Consider the following 18,883-nt stretch of genomic DNA (forward strand, 5'->3'; position numbering starts at 1 on the left):
TTGAGCACTAACATCTCTGCCTCCTCCCAGACCACTGGGCTGGGCTCTCTATATAGTGCAATAATAGCTTATTGCCTAAAGGTGTGGAAATGGTAGCCTAGCAAAAGGCTAGTTACATCATCAGGTGGTTTGAGTTCAGTGAGGATCCTGGCCATAGGAACCCCAATTTCCCCACAGATACCAAAAGGAGATGAGTAAGTTTCTTCTTTCAAGTAGGATGGAATAGTTTGCTGCAGGCCAAAAACATCACCGGAAGCAACTAAAAAATACAAAAATTTTAAATAATCTGAGAGCTGCAGAAATAATGAGAACTAGAAGGAATAGCATTTCAGAGAGAAAAAAAAAACCCTTTAGAAGCTAAAGATCTGCAGCTGCCTCTTCTCCAGTAGAATTAGAAAAATCTGGTTATGGGCCAAAATTGAAACTGGTATTACTCAGGCGGAGGGCTACTGCATGGGACAAAGAAACCAGCATACTGTTTGGTAGTCCCACGGCACTGGTGTGACAAAATTGGAGAGTTTAGCATCTTAAATATAGAGCCAAGATAAATGCTAGATTCTGAATCTAAACAGGAAACAAAAGAATTAGGCCAAAATCCTGTCAAAAATAGAGTGGAAATTGGTCTAGTGTTTTGTTATTGAAGTGAAAATTCCTACCTCGATAGAAGCCTTAATACACAAAAGAATTGAAATCCTGGAGCTGTTTTCCCTAAGAGTACTTGCCATTTAGAAATGGTAGAAAACTAAGAATCTAGGCTTGGCCTCTACCAGAAGGCCATTACTGGAGGATGAAGAAATCTGCACACATTTTGTCCATTATAAGACACTTCAGTGGCAAAATAGAGATTTAAGGGGGTTCAAATACAGTTATTATTGCCCTGGACACATCTGCTAAATTCTGAAGCTGAGAAACATTTAAAATATCTCTGAAAATCACAGTGAAAAATCCCATAAATCATAGATTCTGAGGAGGCAGAGACCTAATAAATTCTCAAATGAAAGTTCTAGATGTTCACTTCCACAGAACAGGTACAAAACAGTGGTAGACAGTGCTTATCAAAAGTGCAATAAAGCAACAACACAGTTCTGTTTCTGATTTGGTTAAGGTGATAAGCTCCTCCTGTACATGTGCCTAACAGAAAATTTTAAACCCTCTCTGGTAAAAAGATAACATCATGAGGAGTTTATATGGATCTTTTATATACAATGAGCAAAATATAGTAAAAAATCAATAAAGACAATTACATGTGACCAATAACCCAGAAGAAATACAACATGCAACAGAAGCAAACCATAGGTAATCCTGGCATTTGAGCTAGCAGACAACTTTAAATATGATTAGGAAGCTGATTACACTTTTAGTATAAACACTATAAAACTTACATACACACACAGACACATTCATATATATTATAGTAGGTTGAATTGTGTCCCCCCAAAAGATGTCAATTTCTAACTATCAATACATACGAATGTGATCTTATTTTGCAGTAGGGTATTTGTAGATGTAATCAAGTTAAGATGAGCTTGTATTGGATCAGTGGGCCCTATATATAAAGACTATTGCCTTTACAAAGAGAAACAGACACACAGACATACACAGAAGAAAGACGGCCATATGAAGACAAAAGCAGAAATTAGAGTGCCAGCTACAAGACACGGAACAACAAGAATTGCTATCAATCACCAAATACTAGCAAGAGGCAAGGAACAACTCTTTCTTAGAGTCTTTGGAGGGTGCATGACCCTTCCAGCACCTTGATCTTGGATTTCTAGCCTCAAGAAATGAGATAATAAATTTCTGTTATTTTAAGCCACCCAGTTGTGGTATTTTGTTATGAAAGCTCTAGGAAACTGATACATATGCATGTATTCGTAAGTATACATGTTGGCAGGCATTGAATTTCAACCAAAAAAAAGGTTATAATCCTTGAGAAAAGAAAGCACATCAATTGAGAACCACATTCAGTTTTTTTCCTGAGGGCATTTTCCAAAATATGGCTTAGGTATAAAGAGCCTAAAGAGAAAACAACATCGTTGGTGGGTAGAGAAAATGGAAAAAGATTGAAATCTGGGACTGTCAAAGTAGCTGAGATTAAGAGGGCAAAGCACAAAAGAGGATGGGGCCATAAAGAAGGAAGCATAATCCTCTGCAAAAATATTCCTCTCAGATACTTGAGAAAATCTTAACATATACAGGTACTGGTAGGACTCTATTAGGGCTAGCAGAGATTAGATACTCAAAGGTGTGACAGTTGAACAGAGATTAAAAAGGCCAAACAGTGCAGAAGAAGCAATGGGGATCAAGACTGGCCAGAATGGAAAACAGCTTGATAGACACCCTGGGTTTCCTGTTGAGTCCCTGACAGCCATACCTCAGGAACAAGGAACATAGCCCAGAATAAGGGCTACAGCAGAGTAGTATGGACAAAACTGAAATACAGACTAGCAAAGCTGAAAAACAAGCCTCAGCATAATTAAGGTGATCCACTGGTAATTTAACTACATTCTGGGAGATATATAATATATACTCCAGAGAGAAAAATTTACATAATGAAGTGTAGCTTTGGGAGTAAGTGGGTTCCCTTCCTAGAACAAATTCCCTACGAATCTGGTGAAACCAAAGTTAAGACAAGGGAAAGGACAGATCTCACAGCTTGCTCCCATCCATCTCCTCTGGCTATGGTGTACATGCTCCTCCCCAGCCTGCCCCTTCTGGCAGGAACTCCATGGGCAGGTAACTGGTGACTAGACCAACTCTATACCAGGAACAGAGGGTAGGAGAGAATGCCTGTTTCTCTCTGCTCCTTGTGCTGGATTGACCCAAGGCTCTGAAAAATCCATTGGTATGTAAATTGACTAAGGCCAGATGGGAGTTTCTGGAAACTCTGGGTGAAAACTTCCACTTAACCTACAAGCCACCTCTCCAGAATTCTCACCTTACAATCTACGCACTCCCAATCTTCCACAATGGCCCCTGTGTGAGGAAGCTGGAGCACTGCAACCAGAACCTAAAGTCCAGCTCAGATTAAATCCATAGCTCACACATTCCACAGGAGGCCTACAGCTGAACTCGCAGGGGGCTCTAGGCATACTCAACAATCAGCAGCTGTGGTTAAGAGGCATGCTCAATCCACAAAGACTGTAGAAGTAACCTTAAGGGCTGTTCAGAGGTGAGCATAACATCATACACAATAATAGATTCCCCTATTCTCAAGGGGATTCACACTTGGTCCATTCTGACAACCCCATCCCTGCAACCATTTTTAACAGTATGGGTCCCAGGACACTGTTCAGGGTCACAATTAATCAGGAAGCATTCAGTTCCTGTGTCTGCCAAAGCCAGGACACTACACATTCACTGGGGACTATTCACTTAATATGTGGCTTCTGTCACAAGAGGCCCCAGCCAGTACCTCAAGGCAGGTGCCTTGACCCTCCCCTCAGTCAAACCATGATATCCAATCACCATGCAGCAAGGATCCAGGCTGGTTCCACATGTCCTCTTCCAGGAAGTACTGCAGACACATGGGCCAGACATGGGGCTTTGCCTCTGGCTACTGTGTCCTGGACCTCAGTGGCTGGAACTGCTGCTCAAGCTTTAGCTGTTGCCACAACTCTAACAAGATTCTATTGGACTGTCCATCAAGTTTTTCTTTCACTGGTCCTGCCTTTATTCTTGAGAAGAATGTGTATCCTGTTGCTTTTGGGTGGAGTGTTCTGTACATGTCTGTTAGGTTCATCTGTTCTAATGTGTTGTTCAGTACCTCTGTCTCCTTACTTATTTTCTGTCTGGTTGATCTGTCCTTTGGAGTGAGTGGTGTGTTGAAGTCTCCTAAAATGAATGCACTGCATTCTATTTCCCTCTTTAATTCTGCTAGTATTTGTTTCACATATGTAGGTGCTTCTGTGTTGGGTGCATAGATATTTATGATGGCTTATGTCCTCCTGTTGGACTGACCCCTTTATCATTATATAATGTCCTTCTTTGTCTCATTACTTTCTTTGTTTTGAAATCTATTTTGTCTGATATAAGTACTGCATCTCCTGCTTTTTTCTTCCTATTGTTTGCATGAAATATCCTTTTCCATCCCTTCACTTTTAGTTTGCATATATCTTTGGGTTTGAAGTGAGTCTCATAGGCAGCATATAGATGGTTTTGTATTTTTTCATTCTGTAACTGTGTCTTTTCATTGGTGCATTCAGTCCATTTACATTTGGAGTGATTATTGATAAACATGTACTTATTGCCCTTGCAGGCTTTAGATTTGTTGTTACCAAATGTTTAAGGCCAGCTTCCTTACTATGTAACAGTTTGTCTTAACTCTCTTATTATGCTATTTCAAACATAATCTAAATGTTCTTTCTGTTCCTCCCTTCTTCTTCTTCTTCCTCCTCCACTCTTTATATATTAGGTGTCATATTCTGTACTCTTTGTGTATCCATTGACTGACACTGTGGGTAATTGATTTAAGTTTGCATTTGCTTGGTAATTAATTGCTTAGTAATTACTGTGGTTTTATTTTCTCTTGTGACATCTATTTATTTTTAGGCACACTTCCGTGTAGAGCAGTCCCTTGAAAATGCACTATAGAGATAGTGGGAGGTAAATCCCCTCCACATTTGCTTATCTGAAAATTGTTTAATCCCTGCTTCAAATTTAAAGAATAATCTTTCTGGGTAGAGTATTCCTGCTTGGAGGCCCTTCTGTTTCATTGCATTAACTATATCATGCCACTCCCTTCTGGCTTGTTAGATTTTTGCTGTGAAGTCTGCTGATAGCCTGATGGGCTTTCCTTTATATGTGATCTTTTTTTCTCTCTGGCTGTTTTTAGTACTGTGTTCTTGTCTTTGATCTTTGCCATTTTAATTATTATATGTCTTGGTGTCATCTTCCTATGGTCCCTTTTGTTGGGAGACCTCTGTACTTCTATGATCTGAGAGAGTATTTTCTTTCCCAGGTTGGGGAAGTTGTCAGCAATTATTTCCTCACAGTGACTTTCTGTCGCTTTTTCTCTCTCTTCTTCTTCTGGTCCCCCTAAAATGAGAATATTGTTTTGTTTGGATTGGTCACATAGGTCTCTTCTTTCATTCCTAGTGACCTTTTTTCTCTTTGTGCCTCAGCTTCTTTGTTTTCCTGTTCCCTTATTTCTTTCTCATTTACCATCTCCTCTACCTCATCTAATCCACTTTTAAATTCCCCCCATTGTATATTTCATTTCAAATACTGTTTTTTCAAAGTTTCTATCTCCTTCTTGAAGTCCTCCCTGAAATCTTCAGTCTTTTTCTATAGCTACTTGAGCATGTTTATGATTTTTATCTTGAAATCTTTATCAAAAAAATTGGTGATTTCAGTTTCACTTAGTCCTATTTCTAGCACCTTTTCCTGTATTTTTGTTTAGACAAAATTTTTTGCCATTTCATTTTTTAATGATTGCTTTGGAATAATAGCTTTGTGTAGGTGGTGCCTTCTAGTTCCAAGAGCTCTATTCTCTGAAGCTGCCAAGCACCCATAGCAATGGCAGGGTTCTCAGTCAAGTGGAACCAGTACCTGCCAGGAAGAAAGAGCTCTTTCCTGCCTTCCCAGCTATACTGCCTGCCTCCACTGCCAGGGCCAGTGGGCCAAGTGGGAAGGGAGGAGCCTCTGTGTTGTGCCCTGTAACTTCCATAGGCAGGGTCACACTCTGGCTTGCCTCCCACAGTGGTTGGGGCACTAGGTGCCTCCCTGGGGGAAGGAGTGACAGGATGTCTTCCATAGTGGGGGACCTTGGGGCTGCATTGCCAGCCAGGGTGCTGGGGTGTCTGAAGCTCCTGAGAATTCCCAACCCATTGGACTGAGGGTGCCAGGATGATTTTGTCCATCTTCCCTTTCTTCTGAGCAGTGAACTCTGTATAATCTTTGCCCCTTTAGCACCCCTCTTACTGTTGCGAAGTCTTTCAAAGTGCCTTTCAACTGTCTGGGATCTTAGTCTCTTTGAGTATTCCGCTTGTTTTTGCCTTCCAACCCCAGTAATCTCCAGATCACTGTGTAATGTGGATTCATGCTCCTGGAGCAGATCTCAAGGGTGGGTGTTTCACAGTCCTGGGCTTCAACTCCCTCCCTCCCTGCTCCATTTCTCTTCCTCTTGCCTGTGGGCTGAGATGTAGGAGGGATTGGTTCCCATCAGATTGCAGCTTTGCTACTTTACCCTTTTCTGTGAAGACTTCTCTTTTCCCCAGATGTAGGCAGTCTGTTCTGCAGTATTCAGGTTGCTCTTTCATGAGTAGTTGTATTTGCTGTATTTTTGTCTTGTATGTGGTTTTGGGAGGAGGTTTATGCCTCACTTCTCACACTGCCATCTTCCTCCCCAAACCCCCAGATGAGCCACTTTAAAAAAAAATTGTAGATTTTAACTATATCATTAATTACATCCAATTTGAGTCATCTAATTTCTCATATTAAAAGATAAAGATCACTGTAATGAATCTTTAGGAATATTTTCTATATGAAATTTTCAAACAACTTTTAAATATATCAGAGAAAGGTTAAAAGTGAAAAGGTGGGAAAATATATATGCAAAAACTATTAAAAGAAAACTGCTGAGGCCTCACTGATATCAGGAAAAGTATACTTTTGGAAGTAAATATTATGAGAAATTATGAAGTACATTTCATAAAAACAATAACAGGAGCAATACAGTAAGAAAATATAAAAATCCAAAATTTGTTTGAATCTTATAACATAGTTTTAAAATGTATAAAGCAGAAATTGATAGATGTGAAAGAAGAGATAAATCCAAAATTAAAGTTGGAGATTTCAAAACACCTCTTTCAGTAACAGATATAATAGGGACAAAAGTCAGTATGGACATGTAATATTTAAATAAGACAAACAAATTGATCTAATTGAAATATATATACTGCTATGTCAAAAATCTATAGAACAGACTTTTTTCCCAAATATATGTGGGACATACACCACAATAGAGAGTACCTTTGGGTACAAATTAAGTCAAAGTTGCAAGAAGGTGAGTGATACCAACAAGATTGTAGAAGGGCAAACTCCAGGTTAACATTCCCCCACGGAAATATTTTTAAAAATTATAATGACTTTATAGGAGCTCTAGAAAACAGTCAAAGATCTATGGTAACCAAGAGAATGCCCAAGCAAGAAAAAGCCACATTAAAAATGGTAGACAATTTTATGGCATTTTTATTCATCCTTGCCCCACCCTCTTACTGTTATAGCACATTGCAGTCTGAGGAAAGCAGTAGGCCAGTTCCTAGTTCCTTCTCTCAAACCAGAGGAAAGAGAGTTTACCTATTTGTAACGTTCAAACCAGTATAGGGGATAAAAGTGGTATTGATCTGTTCTACCTAACTCAGAGTTTAGATAGGGAAAACAAGTATACCACAGATCTCAGGCTTGAAAAAGCTGCAGGAAGCATAGAGCATTACTCATGGGCACTGACTGTGATATCTGCAGAAAGATTACAGACTTGAAGACTCCTGTAGCAAAAGATTATAAGAAAGTATAATAGAACATCTCTGAGAAGAAGAAGGAGTTAGAATCCTTGAGAGAATAAGATATTGAAAAATAGCCATAGATAAGGGAGGGATCAAAAAGAGCATACACAAGCCAGGTAAGATGTATAGCAAGAAAAGGTTTGAGAAAATATTAGGCCTTCATGCCAGGCTTTTTCTCAAAGCACAGAAAACACCCTGCTAACTAGGAAGGGTCTTCCATGGCAGAGAGACATTCTGCAGAGACTCAGGTAGGTGACTGCTTGTATTTTCAACAAAAAAAATTCAGAAGGCATACAAAGAAACAGGAAAGCATGACTTACTGAAAGGAGAAAATAAAGTGGCAGAAAATGTCCCTGAAGAAACAGGCATCAGAAATAATAGACAAATAATTTAAAACAACCATCTTAAATTGTGCTCAAAAGTTTAAATGAAAACATGGACAAAGTACTAAAGGCAATCAGGAAAACAATAAATAAGCAAAAATCATAAAAATCAAGAAAGAGAAATTATAAGAAGAACAGAAATTCCAGAGCCTAAAAATACAAAAACTTGAAAATTCATTAAGAGACTCAAAGTAGAAGTGAAGAGACAGAAGAATCAACCACCTTTTAAAAGGGACATTTGAAATGACCAATTCTAAGGAGAAAAAAAAAATGAACAAAGAAGAGTGAATAGACTCTAAGGGATCTACGCAAAACCATCAAGCAGTTGAATATAATCATTATGAGTTTCAGAAGACATGAGAATATTTAAGGAATAATAGCCAAAATTATCTCAAATTTGAGGAAACACATTGATCTACAAATCCAAGGAGCTCAATTAAGTCCAAACAGGAGAATTAAAAGACACCCTCACCAAGATACATTATAACTGGACTGTTGAGAACCAAAGACAAGGAGAGAATCTGGAAAGCAGCAAGAAAAGAAGTGACTGGTCATGTACAAATCTTCAACAAGATTAGCTGTGGATTTCTCAGTAGAAAACTAACTTGGAGACCAGAAGGAAGTGGGATAATATTAAAACTGCTAAACGAATAAACTCTCAAATGAGAATTCTGTATCTGGCAGAGTAATTAGGCAAAGAAAGTAAATGAAAGGCATACACGTTATAAAGTAAGTTGTAAAATGTTCTCTGATTGTAGATGACATGATTATCTGCATAGAAAATTCTGAAGATTCCACAACAAAATATATTAGAACTATTAAACAAATTAGGCTATTACAGAATACAAATCAACACACAAAATTCAGTTTATTTTTATACATTAACAAAGACCAATCCAAAAAAGAAATTAAGAAAATCATTCAATTTACAATAGCACTAAAAAGAACAAAATTACTTAGGAATAAATTTAATCACAGACAAAGTTTGAAACCCTGAAAACTATAAATACTACCAAAAGAAATTGACACAAATAAATCTAAAGAAATCCAGTGTTCATGGACTGCAGAATTTAATAGTGTGAAGACATTTATACTACCTAAAAGGTTCCACAAATTCAGTGCAATTCCTATCAAAATCCTAATGATGCATTTTGCAGAAATATACCAATCCATCCTAAACTTCATATGGATTTTCAAGGGACTCCAAATAGCCAAAACAATGTTGAAAAAAAAACAACAAAGTTGGAAGTCTCACACTTCCTGATTTAAAATATTACTACTAACTACAATAATCAAAATAGTGTGATACTGGAATATAAACAGACATGTAGAAAAAAGTGATAGGAGAAATATACTCTTGCTTATATGGTCAAACGATTTTTGACAAGTATGCCAAGACCGTTCAATAGGGAAATACATTTTTCAACAATTTGCAAAAAAAAGTCTGAATATCCACATGCAAAAGAAGGAAGTTAGACCCTTACATTATACCATTGGAAAAAGAAATAACAAAATTCATAACAGATCAAACTGTATGAACTAAAACTATAAAACTCCTAGAATTATATATAGAGGGGAAATGTTCATGACATTGCACATGGCAATGATTTATTGGATAGGACATCAAAAGCATACACAACAACAATAAAAAGTAGATAAATTGGATTCATCAAAATTAAAAACTCATGCATCAAAATACATTATCAACAGAGTAAAAAGGATACACATACAATGAAAGAAAATACTTGTAAATAGTATATCTGATAAGTGATTGATATACAGGATATATAAAGGACTCTGCCAAATCAACAACAACAAAAACTACCCAATTCATAAATGAGGAAAGGATTTTAATAGACATTTCTTCATAGAAGCTATACAGACAATGATTTTGGTTTCCAACTCAAAAAGGCAGGAAAAGCACAGCAAATAAAACTTAGGGAAAATAGAGGAAAGGGAAATATAAAATTAATAACAGGAATAGGAAACAGATACACAATGGAGAAAATTCAACACAGTCACACATTTATGAATGACTGTGAATTAAATGAATGAAACTGTCAAATTCCTTGAAATATATAACTTGTTAGAGTTGGTACAAAAAGAAATGGAAAACCTGAATAGTAAGATAATTTATTAAAACAAATAAATCTGTAATTAAAATCCTTATAACAAAGAAAATTCCAATCCCAAATAGTTTCACAGGTGAATTCTTTCAAACACTAAAGGAAGAAATAATAACAATCTTACACAAGTTCTTCTAGAGAATAGAAAAAAAGAAACATCTTCCAACTCTTCAAATAAGTCTAGAATAAATATAATACCAAAAAATTAATATAAGTCTGGAGAAATGTGACATGGACATCATGAATCTTCATGAAAGAGAGTTCAAAATAAAAATCATTAACATGCTCATGGGTATATGGAAAGATATTCAAGAACTCAGGAATGAATCCAGTCAGAGATCCAATCGCTGAGGAGCACAATGGAGGGTATTAAAAGCAGATTAGATATGGTAGAGGAGATGATAAATGAAATAGAAACTAGAGAAGAGGAATACAAAGAGGCTGAGGCACAGAGAGAAAAAAGGATTGCTAAGAATGAAAGAATATTGAGAGAACTGTGTGACCAAACCAAATGGAACAATATTCACATTATAGGGGTACCAGAAGGAGAAGAGAGAGGAAAAGGGATAGAAAGTGTCTTTGAGAAGGTAATTGCTGAAAACGTCCCCAGTCTGTGGAAGGACGTAGTCTCTCAGGCCATGGAGATCCACAGATCTCCCAACACAAGGTACCCAAAGAAGACAACACCAAGACATATAGTAATTAAAATGGCAAAGACCAAGGATAAGTACTGACTACTAAAAGCAGCCAGAGAGAGAAATAAGATCACATACAAAGAAAAGCCCATCAGGCTATCATCAGACTTCTCAGCAGAAACCTTGCAGGCCAGAAGGGAGTGGCATGATGTTTTTAATGCAATGAAGCAGAAGGGCCTTGAACCAAGATTACTTTATCTGGCAAGATTATCATTTAATTTGAAGGAGGGATTAAACAATTTCCAGATAAGCAAAAGCTGAGAGAATTTACCTCCCATAAACAATCTCTACAGTGTATTTTGGAGGGACTGCTATAGATGGAAGTCTTCCTAAGGTTTAATAGCTGTCATCAGAGGTAATAAAACTGCAGTAAAGAAAGTAGAACAGCAAATGCAAAATTAAATTAAATATACCCAAAGTCAATCAAGGGATAGACAAAGAGTACAGAATATGACACCTAATATATAAAGAATGGAGGAGGAATAAAAAGGAGGAGAAAAAGAAAAGCACCTTTAGATTGTGTTTTTAATAGCATATTAAGTGAGTTAAGTTAGACTCTTAGATAGTAAGGAAGTTAACCTTGAACCTTTGGTAACCATGAGTCTAAAGTCTGCAATGGCAGTAAGTACACACCTATCGATAATCACCCTAAATGTAAATGGACTGAATGCACCAACAAAACACATAGATTCACTGAATGGATAAAAAAATAAGACCCACCTATATGCTGCCTACAAGAGACTCACTTTAAACCCAAAGACATACATAGACTAAAAGTGAAGGGATGGAAAAAGATATTTCATGCAACTAATAGAAAGAAAAAAGCAGGAGTTGCCGTACTTGTATCAGACAAAATAGACTTCAAAACAAAGAAAGTCACAAGAGACAAAGAAGGACATTACATAATGATAAAGGGGTCAATCCAACAAGAAGATATAACCATTATAAATATCTATGTGCCCAACACAGGAGCACCCACATATGTGAAACAAATACTAACAGAATTAAAAGGGGAAATAGAACGCAATGCATTCATTCTAGGAGACTTCAACACTCCACTAACTCTGAAGGACAGACCAACCAGACAGAAAATAAGTAAGGACACAGAGGCACTGAAAAACACATTAGAACAGACAGACCCAACAGACATCTACAGAGCTCTACACACAAAAGCAGCAGAATGCATATAATTCTCAATTGCACATGGAACATTTTCAAGAATACATCATATACTAGGCCACAAAAGAGCCTTGGTAAAATCAAAAAGACTGAAATTGTACCAACCAGTTTCTCAGACCACAAAGGTATGAAACTAGAAATAAATTATGGAAAGAAAATGAAAAACCCCACAAACACATGGAAGCTTCACAACATGCTCTTACATAACCAATGGATCAAGGACCAAATAAAAACAGAGATCAAGCAATTTATGGAGACAAATGACAACAATAATTCAACACCACAAAATCTGTGGTACTTAGCAAAATCTGTGCTAAGAGGAAAGTATATTGCAATACAGGCCTACCTCAGGAAAGAAGAACAATCCCATATGAACAGTCAAAGCTCACAATTAATGAAACTACAAAAATAAGAACAAATGAGGCCCAAAGCCAGTAGAAGGAAGGACAGAAAAAAGATCAGATCAGAAATAAATAAAATCAAGAAGAATAAAACAGTAGAAAGAATCAATGAAAGCAAGAGCAGATTATTTGAGAAAATAAGCAAAATAGATAAACCCCTAGCCAGACTTATCAAGAAAAAAATAGAGTCTACTCACATAAACAGAATCAGAAATGAGAAAGGAAAAATCACTACGGACACCACAGAAATACAAAGAAGTATTAGAGAATACCATGAAAAATTATATGATAACAAACTGGATAATGTAGAAGAAATGGACATCTAGAAAAATACAACTTTCCAAGGCTGACCCAGAAAGAAACAGAAAATCTGAACAGACCAATTATCAGCAACGAAATTGAACTGGTAATCAAAAACCTACCTAAGAACAAAAGCCCTGGAACAGATGGCTTCACCGCTGAATTTTATCAATTTAGTATATACCTAATATCCATCCTCCTTAAAGTTTTCCAAAGAGTAGAAGAGGGAATACTTTCAAACTCATTCTATGAGGCCAACATCACTCTAATACCAAAACCAGGCAAAGACACCACACACACACACACACAAAAAAAAAAATTACAGACCAATATTGCTGATGAACACAGATGCAAAAAACTCAACAAAATATTACCAAACCAAATTAAAAAATACATCAAAAAGATCATCCATCATGATCAAGTAGGATTTATTCCAGGGATGCAAGGATGGTACAACATTTGAAAATCCATCAACAACATCCACCACATTAACAAAAAGAAGGACAAAAACCATATGATCATCTCCATAGATGCTGAAAAAGCATTTGGCAAAATTCAACATCCATTCATGATAAAAACTCTCAACAAAAGGAGTATAGAGTTCAAGTACCTCAACATAATAAAGGCCATATATGACAAACCCACAGCCAACATTACACTTAACAGCGAGAAGCTAAAAGCTTTTCTTTTAAGATTGGAAAGAAGAAAAGGGTGTCCACTTTCCCCACTTCTATTCAATGTACTACTGGAGGTCCTAGCCACAGCAATCAGACAACACAAAGAAATAAAAGACATCCAGATTGGCAGGAAGAAGTTAAACTTGCCCTGTTTGCAGATGACATGATATTGTACATAAAAAACCCTAAAGAATCCACTCCAAAACTATTAGATGTAATATCTGAATTCAGCAAAGTTGCAGGATACAAAATTAATATGCAGAAATCTGTGGCATTCCTATACACTAAGAATGACCTAGTAGAGAGAGAAATCAGGAAAAAAAGTCAATTCACAGTTGCATCAAAAGAATAAAATACCTAGGAATAAACCTAACCAAGGAAGTGAAAGACCTGTACTCTGAGAACTACAAGACACTCATGAGAGAAATTAAAGAAAATACCAATAACTGGAACATAGATCCTGAGCATCCATGCTCATGGATAGGAAGAATTAATATTGTCAAAATGGCCATCCTGCCTAAAGCAATCTATAAATTCAATGCAATTTCTATCAAAATACCAACAACATTCTTCAACAAACTAGAGAAAATCATTCTAAAATTCATATGGAACCACAAAAGGCCTCATATAGCCAAAGCAGTTCTGAGAAGGAAAAATAAAGCTAGTGGGATTATGCTCCCCAACTTCAAGCTCTACTACAAAGCCACTGTAATCCAGACAATTTGGTACTGACACCACAACAGATCCATAGACCAATAGAACAGACTAAAGAGCCCTGATATAAACCCAACCATATATGGTCAGTTAATATACAATAAAGGAGCCATGGACATACAATGGGGAAATGACAGCCTCTTTAACAGCTGGTGTTGGCAAAACTGGACAACTACATGCAAGAGAATGAATCTGGATTATTGTTTAACCCCATACACAAAAGTAAACTTGAAATGGATCAAAGACTTGAATGTAAGTCATGAAACCATAAAACTCTTAGAAGACAACATAGGAAAAAATCTGAATATAAGCATGAGGAACTTCTTCCTGAATGCATCCCCTCGAGCAAGGGAAACAAAAGCAAAAATGAAATCATGGGACTACATCAAACTAAAAAGTTTCTGTATGGCAAAGGACACCATCAACAGTACATAAAGGCATCCTACAGTATGGGAGAATATATTCGCAAATGCCATATCTGACAAGGTGTTCACATCCAAAATATATAGAGAACTTACATACTTCAACACCCAAAAAGCAAATAACCCAATTAAAAAATGGGCAAAGGATATGAAGAGACAGTTCTCCAAAGAAGAAATTCAGATGGCCAACAGACACATGAAAAGATGCTCCACATCAATAATCATCAGGGAAATGCAAATTAAAAACACAATGAGATATCACCTCACACCAGTAAGGATGGACAGCATCAAAAAGACTAAGAACAACAAATGCTGGTGAGGATGCGGAGAAAGGGGAACCCTCCTACACTGCTGGTGGGAATGTATGCTAGTTTAACCATTGTGGAAAGCAATATGGAGTTTCCTCAAAAAACTCAAAATAGAAATACCATTTGACCCTGGAATCCCACTCCTTGGAATATACCCAAAGAATACAAGTTCTCAGATTCAAAAAGAAATATGCACCCCTATGTTTATTGCAGCACTTTTTACAATAGCCAAGATATGGAAGCAACCTAAGTGTCCATCAGTAGATCAATGGAATAAAGAAGATGTGGTACATATATACAATGGAATACTATTCATCCATAAGAAAGAAACAAATCCTACCATTTGCAACAACATGGATGGAGCTGGAGGACATTATGCTCAGGGAAATAAGCCAGGCAGAGAAAGACAAATGCCAAATGATTTCCCTCATTTGTGGAGTATAACAACGAAGCAAAACTGAAGGAGCAAAATAGCAGCAGACTCACAGACTCCAAGAAGGGACTATTGGTTACCAAAGGGGAGGGGTGTTGGAGGGTGGGTGGGGTGGGAGGGAGAAGGGGATTGAGGGGTATTATGTTTAGTACACAGGGTGTGGGGGATCCCGGTGAGAACAGTGTAGCACAGAGAAGGCACATAGTGGATCTGTGGCATCTTGCTGCACTGATGGACAGTGACTGCCTTGGGGTATGGGTGGGGACTTGATAATATGGGTAAATGTAGTAACCACATTGTTTTCTCATGTGAAACCTTCATAAGAGTGTATATCAATAATACCTTAATAAAAATTTAAAAAAAAAGAATTCCACCAGCTCTTAAAACTTGTCTTAATCAACATTATTCACAATAAAAATATAATAGATAAACTGTGGCCTTTTCCAAAAATGGAATGCTATATAAAGCAAGTAGAATGAAAAAATTACAACCACACACAACAATATAGTTGAATCTTACAAACATATTACTGCATAAAAGAATCCAGACCCAAAAAAATACATAAAGTACTATTTCATGTATACAAAACAAATTAACAAAGATAGTCTCTTTAATAAATGGTTCTGGGAAAACTGGACAGCTATATGCAAAAGAATGTAACAGGACAACTTTTTCACATTGTATACAAAAATAAACTTGACATGGGTAGAAGATCTAAATGTAAGACTTGAAACCATATAATTCCTAAGAGAAAATATAGGTAGGAAGCTCTTGAATATTGGCCCTAGAAATTTTTTCTGGATATGTCCCCCTAGGTAAGGGAAACAAAAGCAAACATAAATACGTGGAACGTCAGACAAAAAAACTTTTGCACAGAAAAGGAAACCATCAATAAAATGAAAAGGAAACCATCAATAAAATGAAAGGGCAAACAACGTACTGACTGGGAGAAGATATTTACAAATGCTATATCAGATAAGGGATTGGCATCCAAAATATATAAAGAACTCGCACAACTCAATGGCCCCCCCAAAAATTAATCTGATTAAAAAGTGGGCAAAGGACCTAAATAGTTCACTTTTCCAAAGAAGACATACAGATGGCCAACAGCCACATGAAAAGATGTTTAACAGAACTGATCATCAGAGAAATGCAGATCAAAACCACAATGAGTTATCATCTCACACCAGTCAGAATGGCTAGTAACAAAAAGACAAGAAATAATAAATGTTGGTGAGGATGTGTAGAAAAGGGAACCCTCATGCACTATTGGGGGTAATGTAAATTGGTGCAGGCACTATGAGAAACAGTATGAGGATTTCCCAAAAAATTAAAAATAGAAATACTATAGGACCCAGTAATTCTACTTCTGGGCATTTACCTGAAGAAAACAAAAACACTAATTTGAAAAGATACATGCATCCCTGTGCTTATTGCAGCATTATTTACAGTAACCAAGATATGCAAGCAACCAAGAGTCCATCAATAGATCAATGGATAAGTAAGATGTGGGATATATTTGTATGTTTATATATAAAATGTATACATTATTTATGTATATATTTATAGTATTTTTTCAGCCATTAAAAAGAATCTTGCCATTTGCAAAAACATGGATGGACCCAAAGGGTATTATGCTAAGTGAAATAGGAGAGAAAAAGACAAATACTACATTTCCCTATTATATATAAACTAAAAAGCAAAACAAATATACAAGTGAAAAACAGATAAGCCTCTTAAATATAGAGAACAAATGGGTGGTCGCCAGAGGGGAGGGGAGTTAGGGGGATGGGAGAAATAGGTGAAGGGGAAAAAGAGGTACAAACTTCCAGTTATAAAATAAATAAGTCACAGATATGAAAAGTACAGCATGGAGGAATGCAGTCGATAATATTGCAATAACTTTGTGTGGTGACAGATGATAACTACCATTTTGTAATGTTTATAATTGTAAATAACTGTTTTATTTGTATATTATGTTGTACTCTTGAAACTAATATAATATTGTATTTCAACTATACTTCAATAAAAATAAATAAATAAAATTGTAAAAAGGATTGTCTGTAGTGTTAGAAGTGAGGTTAGTGGTTACCCTTGAGGGTTGGGGTTGGCCAGGAGATGGGTAGTGATGAGATATATAAATTTCAATAGGTACAAGGATGGGTGGTGGGAAAGATTAAAATGTTACTAGCAGAAAGCAAGAACGTCATTATAGGCTTTGGTGTCACAGAAAGGAAAGAGCACAGGCTTTGGGGTCATATCAAAGTGGGTTTTAATCTCCACTCTGCTACTTGCTGGTTAACCCTGAGCAAATTAATTAACTTTCAAATATCGGGTTCTTCATCGATAAGCACAGGGATGACAATCCCTACTTTACATGTACTTTGTGAATATTAGAGAAATAGGAATTAATATGTAACACAGAGTACAGTAGTGGAAATGTTGCCCTGCCTAGAGTGAAGACTTGTGCTGTAGAGGAAAGAGGTACCTGGATAGATAAACTTGGGCTATAGTATAAAGAATAAAGATTGAATTTGATATCATAGGCACTAGGAAGCCATTATAAATTCTTAAGCAACATTATTCATTGTGTTTTGTAGCAAGATGGTTCTAACAGTGAATATACAGAGGAGATTGGAAGGCAGGCAGTGAGTGGCTCCTGGAGTTTGAGTTTGGGAAAACAAACTATTGTACAAGTTCAGGTTAAAGATAATGATTTCCAAGACCAGGGTTATAGCAAGGGAAATTTAGTGACAGTATATATTTAGTGGAAGAATCAGCAGCATTTCTTGAAAGATTAGATTGAAAAGATGAGAGAGCGATGAAAACCTTCGAGGTAACTCCAGGGTTCTTAACTTTGTTGTATCGTTCATAAAATGGTAGAAAATGGTAGGTAATTTTGGAAAAGATGCTAATTTCATTTTCAGGTATATAGAATTTGATGTGATTAACCAAGAGTAGATTTTCTATAAGCAGTCAACAGAAGAATTTTCACACATACCCTCTTTGTGTATGTGCGTGTTTTATATTTTCCATTTTGCCTTCTGCAAAGCTCTTGCTGTTATTTTCCAACCCTTTTACTCCAGGGTTTCTTGCTGAAGATTACTTGGAAGGTCAGGCTATATAGTGAATGGCTTTTTAGGTTTTGAAGTGATATCTGAATTAATATGAGAGACTACTGACAGAAAAGGTCTCTAAGGCTGCTTATTTGGGCCTACACAGCCAGCTCCTGCAGAGCTTGTTTTTACCTCAACTCCACAGGAGATGTGTTATCAAGACTTGCAGTTTCCTCTGCCACATATTTCACATTCAACTTGAGTAAAAGAAGCTGCTTCCAATATCAGATTTCACAGTCTGATACCAAAATCATGAATGTTTTCCCCATCAATCAATGGCAGGGTGGACTTCATTTAAGATTCACTTACAGAGATTTGATTCTATGAAATATAATGCAATAATGTATGATGAGCTAAATTAATGGATTATGCCAGATATTCTCACATACCACAAGCATTCTGGAAAATACTGAACTTCGGAAGACAAATATTTCTTTTTCTCTCTCTCTGTGTAAATCAGGAAAAAGCTTAATTTCCTATAAGAGTGCCCTCAAAACAATAGGTCTGATTGATACTGGGAATCTATCCAGGTTTTTCCTGCAATGATGTGCTGTTGAAGAAGGTTAAAGTACAAAGATAGTTACTTCAAGTTGAAAAAGTTAATCAACATTCCATGGAAAGAGA

The sequence above is a fragment of the Manis pentadactyla genome, chromosome X, assembly GCF_030020395.1.
Source record: "Manis pentadactyla isolate mManPen7 chromosome X, mManPen7.hap1, whole genome shotgun sequence".
In the NCBI taxonomy this organism is placed as follows: domain Eukaryota; kingdom Metazoa; phylum Chordata; class Mammalia; order Pholidota; family Manidae; genus Manis; species Manis pentadactyla.